Consider the following 17675-nt stretch of genomic DNA (forward strand, 5'->3'; position numbering starts at 1 on the left):
TGTGCACCTTGAACACAAAGTACATAACCCCACCCCTAGCAAGGCAAATCTGGTGAAGTAATTCGAATGAAGAATTACACTTCAACGGTTCGTAAAAGGCTTTTCAACTTTGTTGAGGAGGGTGTTCCTGTTTCTCGAATACGTGGGCGTTTATCCCATGAAAAGGATAAATTGCCTAACGTAAAGGATTTGCAACACGAGGTGTACAAGGAGAGGAGATTGAAAATGGAGGGTGGGGACGCTGTAGCTATGATGAGGTATTTTGAAAAGATGCAAGCCGACAACCAGAACTTCTTCCATGCACATCGTTTGGATGGAGAAGGCCGGCTCAAGGATGTGTTGTGGGTAGAAGCAAGGAGCCGGGCTGCTTATGATCACTTTGGGGACGTTGTATGCTTTGATGCAACGTATTTGACGAACGAGTACGAGCTCCCATTTGCGAATTTTTTCGGCGTCAATCATCATGGACAATCAATTCTATTGGGGTGTGCCCTTGTGTCACATGAGACCTGTGACCTACGCTTTGGTCTTCAAACAATGGCTATTGTGCATGGGGAACCGTCCGCCATTAGGTATTCTTACTGACCAAGCAGCTTAATGAGGAGATCACTGGCTGAAATTATGCCTTCATCTCGACATAGGTGGTGCATATGGCACATTATGAGTAAGTTTGGTGACAAGCTAGGCAAATGCAAGTGGTAAGTGATTTATGTTCTATTCTTCTCTTTAACCAAATCATGGTAAACTTGCACTTGTTTTGGTAGAATTAATTTGTATAATCCACCTTTATGCTACTTATTATGTAATTCATGTCCTAGCTTTGCTAGATACCTCACTTGACTGCATCATTTAATTCTGTTGATCCTTTAATTCTGTCTGAAACCTTAGACAGTACTACTGCACTTACATTTCTCCCACATCAGTGTATTGCATAAATTCTGCCCTATTTTATTGTGACATAAGATTCAAAATTTGTTGTGAAGCGACTGTTTTGTAATTCATGTTGCTGTTCTAATGTGGATTGTTATCAAATGTGTCTCATACATCATGTTTTGTTTGGAAACATTACTGATAAGTAATCCCTGCATCCTGCATCCTGCATCCTGCATCCTGCATCATCGTATAATTGATTTTGTTCTTGGATACTGTCTTATAATTTAGTGTTCCTCACATTAATCGTTGTTACATCCCTCAATGATACATTTCCCCAATAACAACATGCCTAATTTTTAAGTCATTAAATCCCTCATTAAAACCAAAAAAAGTTTTTAACAACATGCCTATTCTGAAATGGAAATCAGAATTGTTGTAACTTAGAGGTCAAGTGATGCTCATAAGCTGACACATGACTCTAATGAGGGTACGCTATTCCCTCCAAAATCTGATGCTTTCCTATGTTCCAAGTGCACAATCGATTTCTTTTACTTGATGGCCAGCCAAGTGGAAAATGTGCTTCAACCATAGCTTCCAATTTGATGCTGTTACACAGGTATATACAGGACCTAGACATTTACACCTTAAATAGATCCAAACCTTTCCAATAAAAATTAAAAGTGAGAACAATATTTCTTCACAGCTTGTTTCATGTATAATATCTCTTTTATAACATTTTGCCTATTTGTTCATAACTTGTTTCATGTTTTAATCAAATTTATAGCTGTCATGAGTAATAAAATGTAGTAATGGATGCTGTCATATTTACTAATATGTGTTTTAAAGGCTTTTATTATGGTTTGATTTGTTGCGCTTGGTACTGACTAGGTTCAATGACTTCAAAAGTCCACTAAAGACTCTCATTTATGAAAGCTTTACTTTGGATGAGTTTGAGCTCCATTGGTGTGCTAGTATTAAGGAATACGAACTTGAAGAAAATGAATGGCTTTAGGATTTTTCAATGAGCGTGATATGTGGGTTCCATGCTTTATGAAAGAGCACTTCTGGGCTGGTATGAAAACGACCCAAAGGGTGGAGAGCATCAATAGCTTTTTCGATGGCTTTGTAAACCGGAAGACCAAGCTTTTTGAGTTTCTCCAAAAATACACCAGAGCGATGACTATGTAACACCCCCAAATCTCCCTCTACATAAATATTATATTTATACGTATACAAATACTGTAGATATAGACTTGGGCGTATTACCGCCACGTGAAAACGTAAGGCTTAATTAATTACTCAAATTGCAGCGGAAAAATAACTAACTTTTATTAATAGTAGGAATAACCATAATAACTGTTTCAAAATAAACTAATAAAAACTTGTCCATATATAAATAAAATTAATTCCTAACTATGTGATCCCAATCCCGACTTTAGTATGCGCACGAACAACTTCACACCTGAAATCAAGACTGCTTACCAAAATGGTAAACAGGGCGAACCAAAACAAAAGGGAAAACAGATTAGCAAAAACGCTAACTACGTATAAGTGCAAGGCATGTAAATACTTTTATTAGGTAAACATACTTTTGAAATAACCATTTAAATTTAAACCTGTCACAAGTCAATTTCAAAAATTAAACTTTCCAAAAATAATTAAACCTTCCAAGGGTAGTAATATTCATCAATAAAAGCTTTCCAAACCAATAGATTTCCAATTTATAAACTTCTCAATTTTAAAATATAATTCCAAACCAATTTTCCTCACCTAAGTGTGCACACCCCCCAAGCAAGTTATACAATACTCGAGGAAAGACCAGATCATACAAAGCTCATGGTCTTACTTAACCAGTCCCGGTAGAGGGACAATTAAAATACTAAATACTCAGGCCAATGAGCTGCAAATTAATTAAATGAAGTAATTTATAAATCAACAACATTTATTAAATCGATCAACACTTTTAAAGATTAAACCGTTAAATCGTAAAATTATATATTTCAACTTATCATGAAAATCCTTAACTTAAAAATTCATACGTTTATTCAAACAATCATTCAAACAATCATTTACCCAAAACACGCATTGTATCAAGGACCTGGCCACCTATACGTACCTTGATCACGAGAACAATTAAGGTACGATCACTAAACTTGACCACGATCGAGGGACTCCTTCTACACAATTAAAATAACCTTAATTAATATAAGGTTAACAAAATTAACACAAAACTATAAATAATACTCCACTAGTGCATGAACTACCAAACTATTAACTTATAAACCAATCCTTTAAAATGATGATTCTTAGTACGTAAAATTTGTACATTAAAACTATAACATCAATAAAAGTATAATAGTATTATCTTTAGGGTAGTAGTAAAAAATAACTAATAGCAGTATTATGGATACATAAAAAGAATCAAGTTACAATAAGTAGAAGGGTGCGTAGCACCTTAGCTTGCGGCAACGATATTAATATGGGTCGGCACAAGTTGACGAGAGAAGGGTAGTGTATGGTTGGGAGAAATGGTGGTTTGGTTGAGCACAAGAAAGGAATAGAGGAGGGCTTGAGATTGAGAGTAGAGAAAAGAGTTTTCTGATTTTTGGTGTGAGGAATTTGTGAAGTGTTGAGGGTCTATTTATAGTGTTTAAGGGGTAGTAAGATAGAGTTAAAGGAGGTTTGAGATTAACATGGGAACATGATAAATGTAAGTTTGTTAAATGAATATGAGTGAAATTTAGTCTAGGTTAATTCATGTGGGAAAATCCATTGGAAAGGATTAAAGATGGAGTGAGATAAATACTAATATGGTTAAGAAAGATATATTAAATGATTTAAAATAGGATAAAGATAAGTAAGTACTTGGCTTGAGTTTCTTAACTCACAGCCTAAATATTTTTTTTTTAATAAAAAAACGAAAATAAATAAAATAATTAGATTTTATAATTAAATCAAGTTAAAATATATACTTCCTCCGTTTTCTTTTACTTGCAACACACCTTTTAAGCACGCAGTTTTAGGAGATGATTAGTGAGGGTAAACAAGCAATTTTATCAATATAATTTTTACACGAAAATTAGAATAGGGTTAAGTATCATTTGTAAAAATTATAATGAAAAATTTGTCCGTTTACATTACATAAACCCGACCTCAAAACACGTGCCACAAGGCTATGTTGCAAGTAAAAGAAAACGGAGGAAGTAGATAATATCAAAACTAAGATTTGTTGTAATTCATGAGATAATAATTAAGCTAAAGTTGTTAAGTATTATTAAGATAAAATACGGAAAATAAAATTAAAAACGGAATATAACGGTAATTAATAAAGTATGGACCGACCAAGATCATAATTTAGAAATTTTAGTTATTTCAATTAGTTAAAGAAATTACTAATTAAGAAAATATTTCCAAAAATTAGGGGTATTACAGTCTACCCCCCTTAAAAGAAGTTTCGTCCCGAAACTTAAAATTATTTAATAACTCGAATTAATACTCCAAATTAGTTAAAATTTAGTAAGTTCATGCACAACCTAAGGACTTCACTCAAAAGACTCACTTAATACAGACATAAAAGGAAAGCGCGAAACTCTATTGTATTCTACCCCCCTTAAAAGGAAGTTACGTCCCCGTAACTTTACCACTCACCATGAATAGGTTTGGGTACTTTTTCCACATTTCTGCCTCAGCTTCCCAAGTAGCTTCCTCAACCTTATGGTTCGACCATAGAACCTTGACAAGCTTCACATCCTTGTTTCTGGTGCTTCTAACTTTACTATCTAAAATTCTCACCGGTCTTTCTTCATAGGTCAAACTCTCATCTAGCTCAATTTTCTCTGGTTCTAGCACATGTGCAACATCAGGAACATACTTGCGGATCTGACTCACATGAAAGACATTGTGCACCCTTTCCAACTCGTTGGGTAAGTCCAACTTATATGCTACTTTTCCAACTTTCTGAAGAATCTCATATGGCCCAATGTACTTAGGGCTCAACTTCCCCCTCTTCCTAAATCTCATTACCCCCTTCATAGGAGATATCTTTAGCAACACCTTCTCTCCTACTTGGAATTCTACATCTCTACGCTTCTCATCAGCATAACTTTTCTGTCTATCTTGGGCTGCTTTGATTTTCTCCTGGATTAACTTCACTTGCTTAACAGTTTCCTCAATCATTTTAGGCCCAAGCACAACCATTTCACTTATGTCACTCCAACAAACTGGGCTCCTACATTTCCTTCCATACAAGGCCTCAAATGGGGCCATTCCAATGCTTGCATGATGGCTATTATTATATGAAAACTCAATCAAGTCTAAGTGGTCTTCCCATGAACCTTGATACTCCAATACACATGCTCTCAACATGTCCTCCAAGGTCTGTATGGTCCTTTCAGTCTGACCATCAGTTGCAGGGTGAAAAGCTGTACTCATTAATAGCTTTGTTCCCATGGCCTTTTGCAAAATTTTCCAAAAGTTAGACAAGAATCTCGAATCACGATCTGAAATGATATCTGTAGGTACTCCATGATACTTCACCACAAACTTCACATATGCCCTTCCCAACTGATCCATAGACCAAGTGTTTTTCAAAGGTATAAAGGTTGCGGACTTAGTCAATCGATCCACAATGACCCAAATAGTATCATTCCCTGCCCTGGTCCTTGGTAATGTCCCCACGAAATCCATGGCGATCGAATCCCACTTCCACTTTGGTACTTCCAAGGATTGAACCATTCCTTGTGGCCTTCGATGCTCTATCTTTACTTTCTGGCATGTTAAGCATTTTGCCACAAACTCTGCTACTTCTCTCTTCATATTTGGCCACCAAAAGACCTTTTTCATATCCTTATACAACTTATCCCCTCCAGGATGAATTGAATAAGGAGAGTTATGGGCCTCCTCCATCAGTCTTTGCTTAATGTCCCCATGATGTTGTGGGATACACCATCTCCCTTTAAATCGAATACTTCCATCATCAGCAATAGTAAAGTCCAAAACCTGCCCTCCCTCAATCTTCTCTTTTATTGCCTTCAACTTCGAGTCCCCCAACCGACTTCCTCTAATCTCATCATAAATAGAAGGTTTCACTGCCAAGGCATTCAACATCTTACTGACCTCTCCATGCTCCACTACTTCCAAATTCATCTTCTGAAATTCTACACACAACTGGTCTGGCAAAATCATCAAATTCATTAAATAATTGGTTTTCCTACTTAAAGCATCAGCTACCACATTAGCTTTCCCCTCATGATATTGGATATTCACACTATAATCTTTCATAAATTCCAACCATCGACTCTATCTCGAGTTCAAATATTGCTGAGTGTAAATGAACTTTAGACTTTGATGATCTGTGAACATTTTACAAGCTGCACCATATAGATAATGTCTCCAAATTTTCAAAGCAAACACAATCGCAGCTAACTCTAGGTCATGGGTTGGATAGTTCACCTCATGTTGTTTCAACTGTCTCGAAGCATACGCAATGACCCTCCGATTTTGCATTAAAACACAACCTAATCCAAACTTCGATGCATCACTATACACCTCATATTATCCACTTTCATCTGGCAAAGCCAACACTGGTGCTGAGGTTAACTTATCTTTCAAGGTCTGGAATGCTTGCTCACATTCCTGGGTCCAAACAAACTTACATTCCTTTTTCATTAAATTCGTCATGGGCCTCGCAATCTTCGAAAAACCCTTCACAAATCTTCGATAATAACCTGCCAATCCTAAGAAACTTCGTGCATCTGACACATTCTTCGGTGTTGTCCATTCACTCACTGCATTGATTTTCGAGGGATCTACTGAAATTCCTTCCTTAGAAATCACGTGACCCAAAAAGGCTACCTTTTCTAACCAAAACTCACACTTTGACAGCTTAGGATACAACTGGTGCTCCCTCAGGATCAACAATACTTTCCTCAAATGATCTTCATGTTCCTCCCTATTTTTGGAGTAGATCAAAATATCATCAATGAAAACCACCACAAACTTATCCAAATATAGCCTAAAGATTCGGTTCATTAAATCCATGAATACTGCAGGTGCATTAGTTAACCCAAATGGCATAACTATGAACTCATAATGACCATAACGTGTCCTGAAAGCACTCTTGGGAATGTCTTGCTCTGCAATTCTCAACTGATGGTACCCTGACCTCAAATCTATCTTGGAAAATATTCCAGCCCCTTTCAACTGATCAAACAAATCATCAATTCTAGGCAAAGGATACTTATTCTTGACTGTCACATTATTCAACTCACGATAGTCTATGTACAACCTCAAACTTCCATCCTTCATTTTCACAAACAACACTGGAGCACCCCATGGAGAAGAACTAGGTCGAATGTATCCCTTATCCAACAAGTCATCTAACTGAGTTTTCAATTCCCTCATCTCAGCCGGAGCCATCCTATATGGAGTCTTCGAGATAGGTCCAGTCCCTGGTACCAATTTAATGGTAAACTCAACATCCCTCACTGGTGGCATACCTGGTATCTCATCAAGAAAGACATCTGAAAATTCCTCAACTACAAGAATACTCTCTTTCTTCTCATCCTCCTTTCCCACTTCTTGAACACTACACATGTAAATAGGGTAACCCTTCCTGACACAATTTCGAAATTGCAAGGAAGAAATAATTTCGATCCCTGAACTCTTCCCTTCCTTCCTATAAGTCACTGTCACCTTACCCGGACCCAACAATTTCACTTTTTGAGCAGCACAATCTATGTGAGCCTTATAATTTCCTAGCCAGTCCATCCCTAAAATCACATCTAAGTCTTGCAACTCAAACTCAATCAAATCTAAAGGAAATTCTACTCCAGCTATGGTGATAGGTAGCCCTTTATGAGACTTAGAACAATTTCTCACCTCCCCAGTTGGAATAGAAACACCTAAAGACACTTGTAATGGACTCTCTAACTTTAATCTCTAGACTAGAGATTTTGAAATAAAAGAATGAGACGCACCCGAATCAAACATGACTCTAGCATTCAAAGAACAAACAAGGAAAGTGCCAATTACCACATCATTAGAAGCCTCAGCCTCACGATGATTCATCACGAACACACGACCCTTAGGGGCCCCTCCTGCACCGCTACTGGTTCCATTCCTCTGAGCTGGTCCATTGGCCTGGGTGGTTTAGGTGGGTTATTGGTCTCCTGGACATTCCCCATCTTAACATCCTTCTCCTTAGTGTAGCACTCATACTCCCGATGCCCCAGTTTCTGACAGTAACGACAAGTCACAGGGTTTCCCTCACAGTCCTTCCCTGGGTGGTTTTTCTCACATCTCTTACAAAAATAACTTCTCTTAGGCCTGGTGTTATTTCCATTCCCATGATTGTTATTTCCCTGTCCATAAGCTCCCTTCCCAAGGTTTCCCTTATTGTCCCTCCTGTTGAATTGCCCATTTCCCCCAGAACTCTCCCCAATTCTAGGCCTCTTATCAACTCCATGTGAACCCCCATCACTCTTCCTTTTCCCTCCAGCTGAGTTCTCTAACTATCTCCCTCGGATCCCATATAGGCGGGCAGCTCTCCCATAGACTTCATCTAGTGTTTCAAAGGTTACCCCTCCCAACTTCCCCTGAAGACTTAGGGTCAAACCTTACTCAAACCTTTGGGCTTTCAACTCCTCCGTGGGTACTACCTCTGGTGCAAACCTCATCAACTCAATAAATTTATTATAATATTCATTAATGGTCATATTCCCCATCCTCAGGTTGGTAAACTCCATGCATTTCTGCTTCTTCAGATACGCAGGGTAAAACTTGTCTCTTATTGCCTTCTTTAGTTCCTTCCATCGATCCAAAGTTAGGGGTTTCCAAAAGCCTATCCCTATTTTGACTCCACCACAGATCATCTTCTTCCCTCAAGTAATACACAGCATTATTAACCTTTAATTCTTCAGGACAGTTAATAGCATCAAACAGTTTGTCAAATTCCCTTATCCAATTTTCTAAACTAGCAGGATCCTCCTTCCCAAGGTAAGTGGGTGGCTTTGCAGCTGCCACCCTCTTAAAAACTTCCCCAAACTGATCCAAGTCGTTGCTACGGTTCCCTTGACTCACCAGTTGGCTCATGTTCTCAGCAATGGTAGTTAGCCTCCTAAGAGTAGCGCTCATTTTGGAACCAGTGCGTCTACTACTTCCGGCTCTCAAAGACATCTGGAATAACTTAGAATAACAAATACACATTTTATTATAAAAAAAATTCATAGAATTCTTATTAATAATTGAAACTTCATACTTAGCCACATAGGCTTATTAAAACAAATAATCTTGTCACTAAGAATTCATAAGGGCCACTATTTGGCTTACAAAACACAACAACTTGCTACTAATAGAAGAAATCAGTCAATTATTATTCTGAAGTTCTACTCTTGGTCTTAGCTTGCTGGATCATCTTTTCTGGCCACGTCACCTGTGTTTCCTGTGGAAAGTTGAGAGGAATCAAGATGTAAAAGTTTATCCATGTGGGTTGGATTTTGGTTAAATTCAAGCAAAAAGGTGGGATTATATTCACTGTAAGTTGGGCTACGACAAGATCCATAGCTAGAATGGCGGTTCGGGCTAACATAGGGGTTAAGTTTACAGTTTGTGCTGTGGTTTGGACTAGATACTTGACCTCTTGGGATAGGGGGTTCAGGGAAATGAGGCGGAGATTCAAAGTCACTTGGGTGAGGGATTTCTGAGTCATCTGATGATGTATAGTCGAGGTGCAAACATGGAGGTGGTAAGGGTGGCATATCATGGTTTAAATTATTCAAGTTTTGTAAATCTCGAGGTGTAAGTTGAAGCCGAATTTCAGCAACTACTGGTCTTGGGGGTTGGCTCCATTCAACTTCAATAAAATGTAAGTCTGCCTTAAAATTGGTTAAAGTTCCTAGCCACTTTCCTTCATGCATATAGGCATCTATGTTCCACAACCCATTAGGTTTAATCAAATTCTTATACTTTATTATTAATATATCATATTTAGGTGTGTTGGGTAAGTGAACTAAGGCCAGTAGGATGATCCATGGTTCCTCAATCATAAATTTCATATTCCTGTGTCTTTTTATATCAGTAGCACGCCAAACAATGTCTGTTATAAAGTCACGCACAGAGATAGCATCCGATTTTACAAGCCTTTGATCAAAGAAATGTCTTCTAACAGTTTCCATCATCTGAGATAATACAAACTATTTAAGTAAGCAAATCAAATTTCCTCAAGGATAAATCCAAAATGAATACCAATGGAACTTAAATTCCATAAACACACAAATAACTAGACGACCCTAGTCATACTTAGACTAATGCAAATTAGCTGTTTCAAAATTCAAATAATTTCAATTCATTTTGTTTTTGAAAATAATAATGTACTCGATTCTTGATATTGGACGGTCGAGCCCGCGTCTCCCAGGAAAGTTACCTACAGCGTCGAGGAGAGCCTTTCCTAGACAGAGAGTCGTACCCATTATAGGCCTTCGAAGAGAACCCGGGCATCCTTTTTTTTCAATCATCTTTCCAAATAAGAAAATAGTTTTTATAGAAAATAATTTTACTTTCGAAGAATGCGAAACTCTATCTATTCTATATGCCCATCTTAAGTCTACCCATAAGTTTTATTTTCAGTTTTAATCTTTCTTAGACCCGGAAATCTGATACCACTTTGTAACACCCCCAAATCTCCCTCTACGTAAATATTATATTTATACGTATACAAATACCGTAGAGATAGAATTGGGCGTATTACCGCCACGTGAAAACGTAAGGCTTAATTAATTACTCAAATTGCAGCGGAAAAATAACTAACTTTTATTAATAGTAGGAATAACCATAATAACTGTTTCAAAATAAACTAATAAAAACTTGTCCATATATAAATAAAATTAATTCCTAACTATGTGATCCCAATCCCGACTCTAGTATGCGCACGAACAACTTCACACCTGAAATCAAGACTGCTTACCAAAATGGTAAACAGGGCGAACCAAAACAAAAAGGTAAACAGGTTAGCAAAAACGCTAAGTACGTAGAAGTGCAAGGCATGTAAATACTTTTATTAGGCAAACATATTTTCGAAATAACCATTTAAATTTAAACCTGTCACGAGTCAATTTCCAAAATTAAACTTTCCAAAAATAATTAAACCTTCCAAGGGTAGTAATATTCATCAATAAAAGTTTTCCAACCAATAGATTTCCAATTTATAAACTTCTCAATTTTAAAATATAATTCCAAACCAATTTTCCTCACCTAAGTGTGCACACCCCCCAAGCAAGTTATACAATACTCGAGGAAAGACCAGATCATACAAAGCTCATGGTCTTACTTAACCAGTCCCGGTAGAGGGACAATTAAAATACTAAATACTCAGGCCAATGAGCTGCAAATTAATTAAATGAAGTAATTTATAAATCAACAACATTTATTAAATCGATCAACACTTTTAAAGATTAAACCGTTAAATCGTAAAATTATATATTTCAACTTATCATGAAAATCGTTAACTTAAAAATTCATACGTTATTCAAACAATCATTTACCCAAAACACGCATTGTATCAAGGACCTGGCCACCTATACGTACCTTAATCACGAGAACAATTAAGGTACGATCACTAAACTTGACCACGATTGAGGGACTCCTCCTACACAAATAAAATAACCTTAATTAATATAAGGTTAACAAAATTAACACAAAACTATAAATAATACTCCACTAGTGCATGAACTACCAAACTATTAACTTATAAACACATCCTTTAAAATGGTGATTCTTTGTACATTAAAACTATAACATCAATAAAAGTATAATAGTATTATTTTTAGGGTAGTAGTAAAAATAAATAATAGTAGTATTATGGATACATAAAAAGAATCAAGTTACAATAAGTAGAAGGGTGCGTAGCACCTTAGCTTTCGGCAACGATATTAATATGGGTCGGCACAAGTTGACGAGAGAATTAGGGTAGTGTATGGTTGGGAGAAATGGTGGTTTGGTTGAGCACAAGAAAGGAATAGAGGAGGGCTTGAGATTGAGAGTAGAGAAAAGAGTTTTCTGATTTTTGGTGTGAGGAATTTGTGAAGTGTTGAGGGTCTATTTATAGTGTTTAAGGGGTAGTAAGATAGAGTTAAAGGAGGGTTGAGATTAACATGGGAACATGATAAATGTAAGTTTGTTAAATGAATATGAGTGAAATTTAGTCTAGGTTAATTCATGTGGGAAAATCCATTGGAAAGGATTAGAGATGGAGTGAGATAAATACTAATATGGTTAAGAAAGATATATTAAATGATTTAAAATAGGATAAAGATAAGTAAGTACTTGGCTTGAGTTTCTTAACTCACGGCCAAAATATTTTTTTTTTTAATAAAAAAACGAAAATAAATAAAATAATTAGATTTGATAAAAAAAAATCAAGTTAAAATATATAGATAATATCAAAACTAAGATTTGTTGTAATTCATGAGATAATAATTAAGCTAAAGTTGTTAAGTATTATTAAGATAAAATCCGGAAAATAAAATTAAAAACGGAATATAACGGTAATTAATAAAGTATGGACCGACTAAGATCATAATTTAGAAATATTTAATTATTTCAATTAATTAAAGAAATTACTAATTAAGAAAATATTTCCAAAAATTAGGGGTATTACAGACTAAACGAGTCGAAGATGAATGACGTGGGGAAAACTAGGTCGTTGGGCTAATCTTCCCTAGGTCAAACAAAATTTATAAACACTCAACAAACCTAAATACAAGTATAGAGGTAAGTTAAGGGTCGAACCCAAAGGAACGGTAATGTCTAAGTGCTTTCAATTGTATGCCTAAGCTAGGTCGAAAACAAGAGATAAAAGAGTATACTAACAACTACTAAGACAAGGAAATCAAACAAATAAAATGCTAGGGATTAGGATTCACTTATATTAGCAATGAACAAAGCAAATTGGTTTAGAAAGTTAATTAAGTCAAGCAATGTGAGGGAAGATCAATTATGCAACCAAAAGAGCATATCAAGCTATTCTCCTAGAGGTCTAACTAGCGTCAACTACGATAAACTCTAGCTAGGAAACATCACAAGACACCTCGATCGTGTAAATGCAAGCCACAAATCAATGGTCCGTATCAATGTGAACTTACAATGCAATCTAGTGTGAATAACTAGGGTGATCAAGCCTAAATCAAACACACACATGCACATAATCAATTAACCAATTTAATCACATCATCAACTCCATCAAAATCCCCAATCTACATCAATCATTACATAATACAAGCTTCACCAAATCCCTAACCAAACAACTACTCTAGCAACATCATCAAATCAACTAACAACTAAAGAAATCAACAATTAACAATCAAAGAATCAACAATTAAAGAAGAACAATTACCCTAATCAAACATTAATCATCAAATCATCAAAACTCAATCAAAATCAACAATCTAAACATGAATACTAAACAAAACAATAAATGAGATAGAGTTTAGAAATGCTCATTGATAATAGAGTAGATCTCCAATACAATTGTCACCATTGGATCTTCAATCTCTCAATCACCATTGAAATTCTTCACTTTCTCTCTCTAAAATCTACTCCTAAAACTAACCCCTAAATCTAGAGAGAGAAGCTCTCAACTAAGCTAAGAATATGATCTAATTCTATTATCACTTGTTACTACAAAAATAGAAGGAAATAACTATATATACAAAGGAGAAGGTCGGATTTGACGCCCAAGAATAGACCCACGCAGGTGCGGGCGCTCGAAGGAGAGAGAATGGTGCGCACGGGGGCACACCCAGGAATGTGCGCCCGCACACACCTGATGTGCGGCCGCACACGACAGATGTGCGGCCGCACACTCCTGATGTGCGCCCGCACATAGCTGCAGTTTCCTCCTTTCTTCTTTGCCCTTGCTCACGAGGTGCACGCATCCTAGATGATGATGATGGAGGACAAGGTAGGCAACAACTTCCTTGAATTTCTTGAAGAAAATGAGCCATGAGGAAGGCATTTACAAGGCCTTGAAGCATGCCCCTTTGATCCCTCTTTTGACTTGAAACTTCTTGCACAAGCTTAAGGCATGAAAACAATGAAAGATTATGGAGAGGAAGCTCGGGAATCCTTGGACAATCAATCACAACCTACAAACAAAGGAGAAAAAGCAAATAAAAGGGAAAAATAACAAATAAACTAGAAAAAGCACAAAATAGAGAAACTAACTACAAAAAGCATAAAATGAAGAAAACAAGAATAAAACTAAGGAAAACTAAAGAAAGGAGTAATAAAATGGAATGAAATTCATCCAAAAAGGAACCAAATGAGTGCCAAAAATGTCACTCATTAATGAAACTGAAGCTGATGCAAGATCAACAAATTATGTTAGAAGTTTGGTTAGTGGGTTTAAGGTTGAGAGACTTTATCAAAATATTTACACAGATGCCAAATTCCAAGAGATCCAAAAAGATTTGTCGAGGATGATGTATTGTTATGGGCGGGAGGAAAGGGTTATTGATGATAATACTGTCCATTACTACCTTGAGGATCGCGTGTGGGTGGTTCCGGAAGGTTTGAGTGAAGAAGTTATCACTGACAGAAGGCGCATATACTCTGTAAAGTTTAGTCGATAGTCAAAAGAGGTGATCTGCGATTGCTGTAAATTCGAAACTTTTGGGATCCTATGCAAGCATTGCATCCGTGTCCTAGACCAAAACCTAGTGTTTGATATATCAAAAAAGTATATTTTGGACCGGTGGCGCAAGGATGCTATAAGAAAGCACACTGGGTTTAAGGTTGCCTATCACGATCCGTCCGACACAAAGGAGGTTCAAAGGTTCAACAAGATAATGAATCTGTTCGAACCTATTTGTGATGAAGCATCGATGGTTGATGATGATACAGTTGAGATGGTCACGTCTACTCTGTCAAAGCTCAAGATTGATGTCAGTGATCGGAGGAAGAAGTTCATCGAAGCAAATGGTGTAATGACTCTCCCTAGCACACAATATCCCACATCCGGAAAAGGTTCTACGAGTAGCTTGAAAACTCCATCTTCTGTTAGAAAACAAATGGTCATGAGGTCGTGGACTGTGATGGAGTTCCTGATCAAGTGGTAAGTCCTCACACCCATGTACCTGAATTCAGCCAGCACATACTTGATCCCAATGTAAAAAAGAGACATCGAGGGAGGCCTAAAGGATCTCGCAACAAACCCTACTCAAAGACAGGCTACAAATCCACAAAAAAGAAATAGGTACAATGCACACTTCTTCTTCATTGAGTACCCCAATTTACCACTCTTCTGAATATCTCTATCAAACTAACACTGCTATGCCTCAAGGGGAAGGATGTGCAGCCTACATCTGATGTGCAGCCTGGAGATGCAGATACGGATATGGAAATGGACCTACCTCTGAGTGCTATGCGTGCTAAGATACCAAAGGTTGCCGCTGTGCCGGCTAAGGTAATTGAATTCTCATTTGTGACCTTTGCTATGATACTTTGAGTTTGCTGTAATTATTTAGAACCAGTACTTGACATTGCCCCTGTGTGCTGTACGCAGGGAAGGAGGAAATACAAGAAACGTAGCAGGAACACTACTGTGAAATTGGCTACATGTTTTGAAGAAGAAGAAGAGGTTTCAATGGAATTCTGAATACAACCTAATTGAATGGTGATTATGTTATGATCAGGATAATTTGTGTTATAGAATCTTGACATTATCTGAACTGTTTGTATTGTGATAGCATCGGGATGTTTGTTATGTCGTCGTATCGTTAAGCTCCTTAGCCTTAAGACTATTGAACTGTTGTTTAGGTCCTTTTGTCACATCTATTGGTTATTACTTTGTTAGGTGGGAACCTTTTCTGAAGTGTGTTAAGGGTTTGCTTGATGCGATTTGGGCCTTGCCTTAATTTGTGTTCTTTGCAGGCCTTGTTTTTCCTCTTTTATTATTTTTTTTAAAAATTGGGTTTTTTTTAAAAATAACCAATTATTGACCTACAACTTTTCTAATAATAATTAATTATTAAAACCTAGATCTTTTTACTTAAAGTAATACTTATTACCTTCTGGAAATGCTTCCAAGAGAGAAAGGAAGATTGACAATGAGAGGACCCTCTGGTCAATTATAGTGTTCTTTATGGGAGAAAAGGTAATTAAGTTCTATTAAAAGCCCATTCAAGATTACCCTTGGTTTCACATGATTGCTTTGTTCACGTTATACGGATAAACACAATTACTTGCCAAGTTGTATACAGATTCAGAATACGCTGGGCTGGCCCTTTAACTCAATGAGGCCTCTTTAATTGGGCTTTTGCCATTTAATTGGCTTTGCCATGTAATTTGATCTTGCTGGGCATTGTGTTGGTCTGGTTCTCTTTCCTATTTTTTTTTTATCTATTTTTTAATTTTTTTTTTTAACATAAGGTTCTTTTTCTTTTAATTACTTCATCATTTGATAGATTTTTCCTTTTTCCTTTTTATATTTATTAAAATTTACAGTTTCTCACATAGACTATTCAGTGCGATTGTTTGTAGCTCATTACCATTTGATTTATTTGATTTACGGTTTTAAACCGACTATGATTTTTTTAATTGCGCTTTTTTAATCCTAATATTAAGTACACATGATATTAAAAAATGTGAAAACATGTGAAATAGGACAAATTTTTTAACACAAAAACAGGCACACATTTATTATATCACGACAACATTACACAATTTTTAATTAAGATACTACAAAGTACTACTACTAACATTAGGACTACTTATAACTTTAGCTCTTCCAACACTATTACTTAAATACTACTTACTATCAATTATTACTTACTGACTCAGCCTTAGAACGCATGGACTAAAGCCTAATAACCTAAACCATATCATAATAACACAAACTTAGTATTAATCAAACTGCTTGTTTTACATAACACTTTGAACGATTTACTTAACACATGATGACGCTCCACTATCCTTACATAATAATAGATTACTCAATGTCAGATTCACGAACACAACGTAACGATGGTAGCGGACATTAGGAAGAGCATACACAACCCCTTTGTTACGAATTTTAGCACCACCAATGGTCTGACTTAGGCTCAAAACCCGGCATTGATTCATCAGCATCACCTTCTTAGGGTCGAAAATGAATGCAACACCCCACATGTGGTAGATGTTGCTAAGCTTTGTGTCAAGGCGGCCTTCAACTTTGACTTTCCTAGGGTTGTCGCTTACATCAGTGAGGTAGAACTTCTTGATCCATGCATCCATGTTAGCTTGTGGATTCTGGAACATACATTGACTAATATAAGCACATCTTTTGTCATATATATTATTGACAAAATAAAGTCAAAGGTAATAATTAGTATTTTACATGCAAAAAGTAAAAAAAATAAAATAAAATAAACCTTGTGACTTGCATGGAGCATGTCACCATGCCCGAGACCAACGTAACATGCAATGTCTTATGGAGATATAACCCCTCCAGTCCTTGAGTTGGTCAAGAACATGTCCTTCACACGGCAGTCGACTTTCTCAGCATAGTCGTCGTATATCTCCTTGAAGGTCTGGTTCCCAGTGATGGCATACATAACACCAAGATCACCATCGTTGTTGCGTGAAACAACGAGGTAATGGACGTTGAACCGCCCAATCCTAGGCTTGTTGCCGTTGTCAAGCTTCAGTATGGGAGTGGGGCTATTGCTCCGCGCAGGTTGACGGAGATTTTTCTCCTTAGGAATATCATCATGGTCTACGATGACTTCCTCAGGATTGTGGGTAGCACAGCGGCTGCCAACCAGGCCAGC

The sequence above is a fragment of the Chenopodium album genome, chromosome 24, assembly GCF_948465745.1.
Source record: "Chenopodium album chromosome 24, dcCheAlbu1.1, whole genome shotgun sequence".
In the NCBI taxonomy this organism is placed as follows: Eukaryota; Viridiplantae; Streptophyta; class Magnoliopsida; order Caryophyllales; family Amaranthaceae; genus Chenopodium; species Chenopodium album.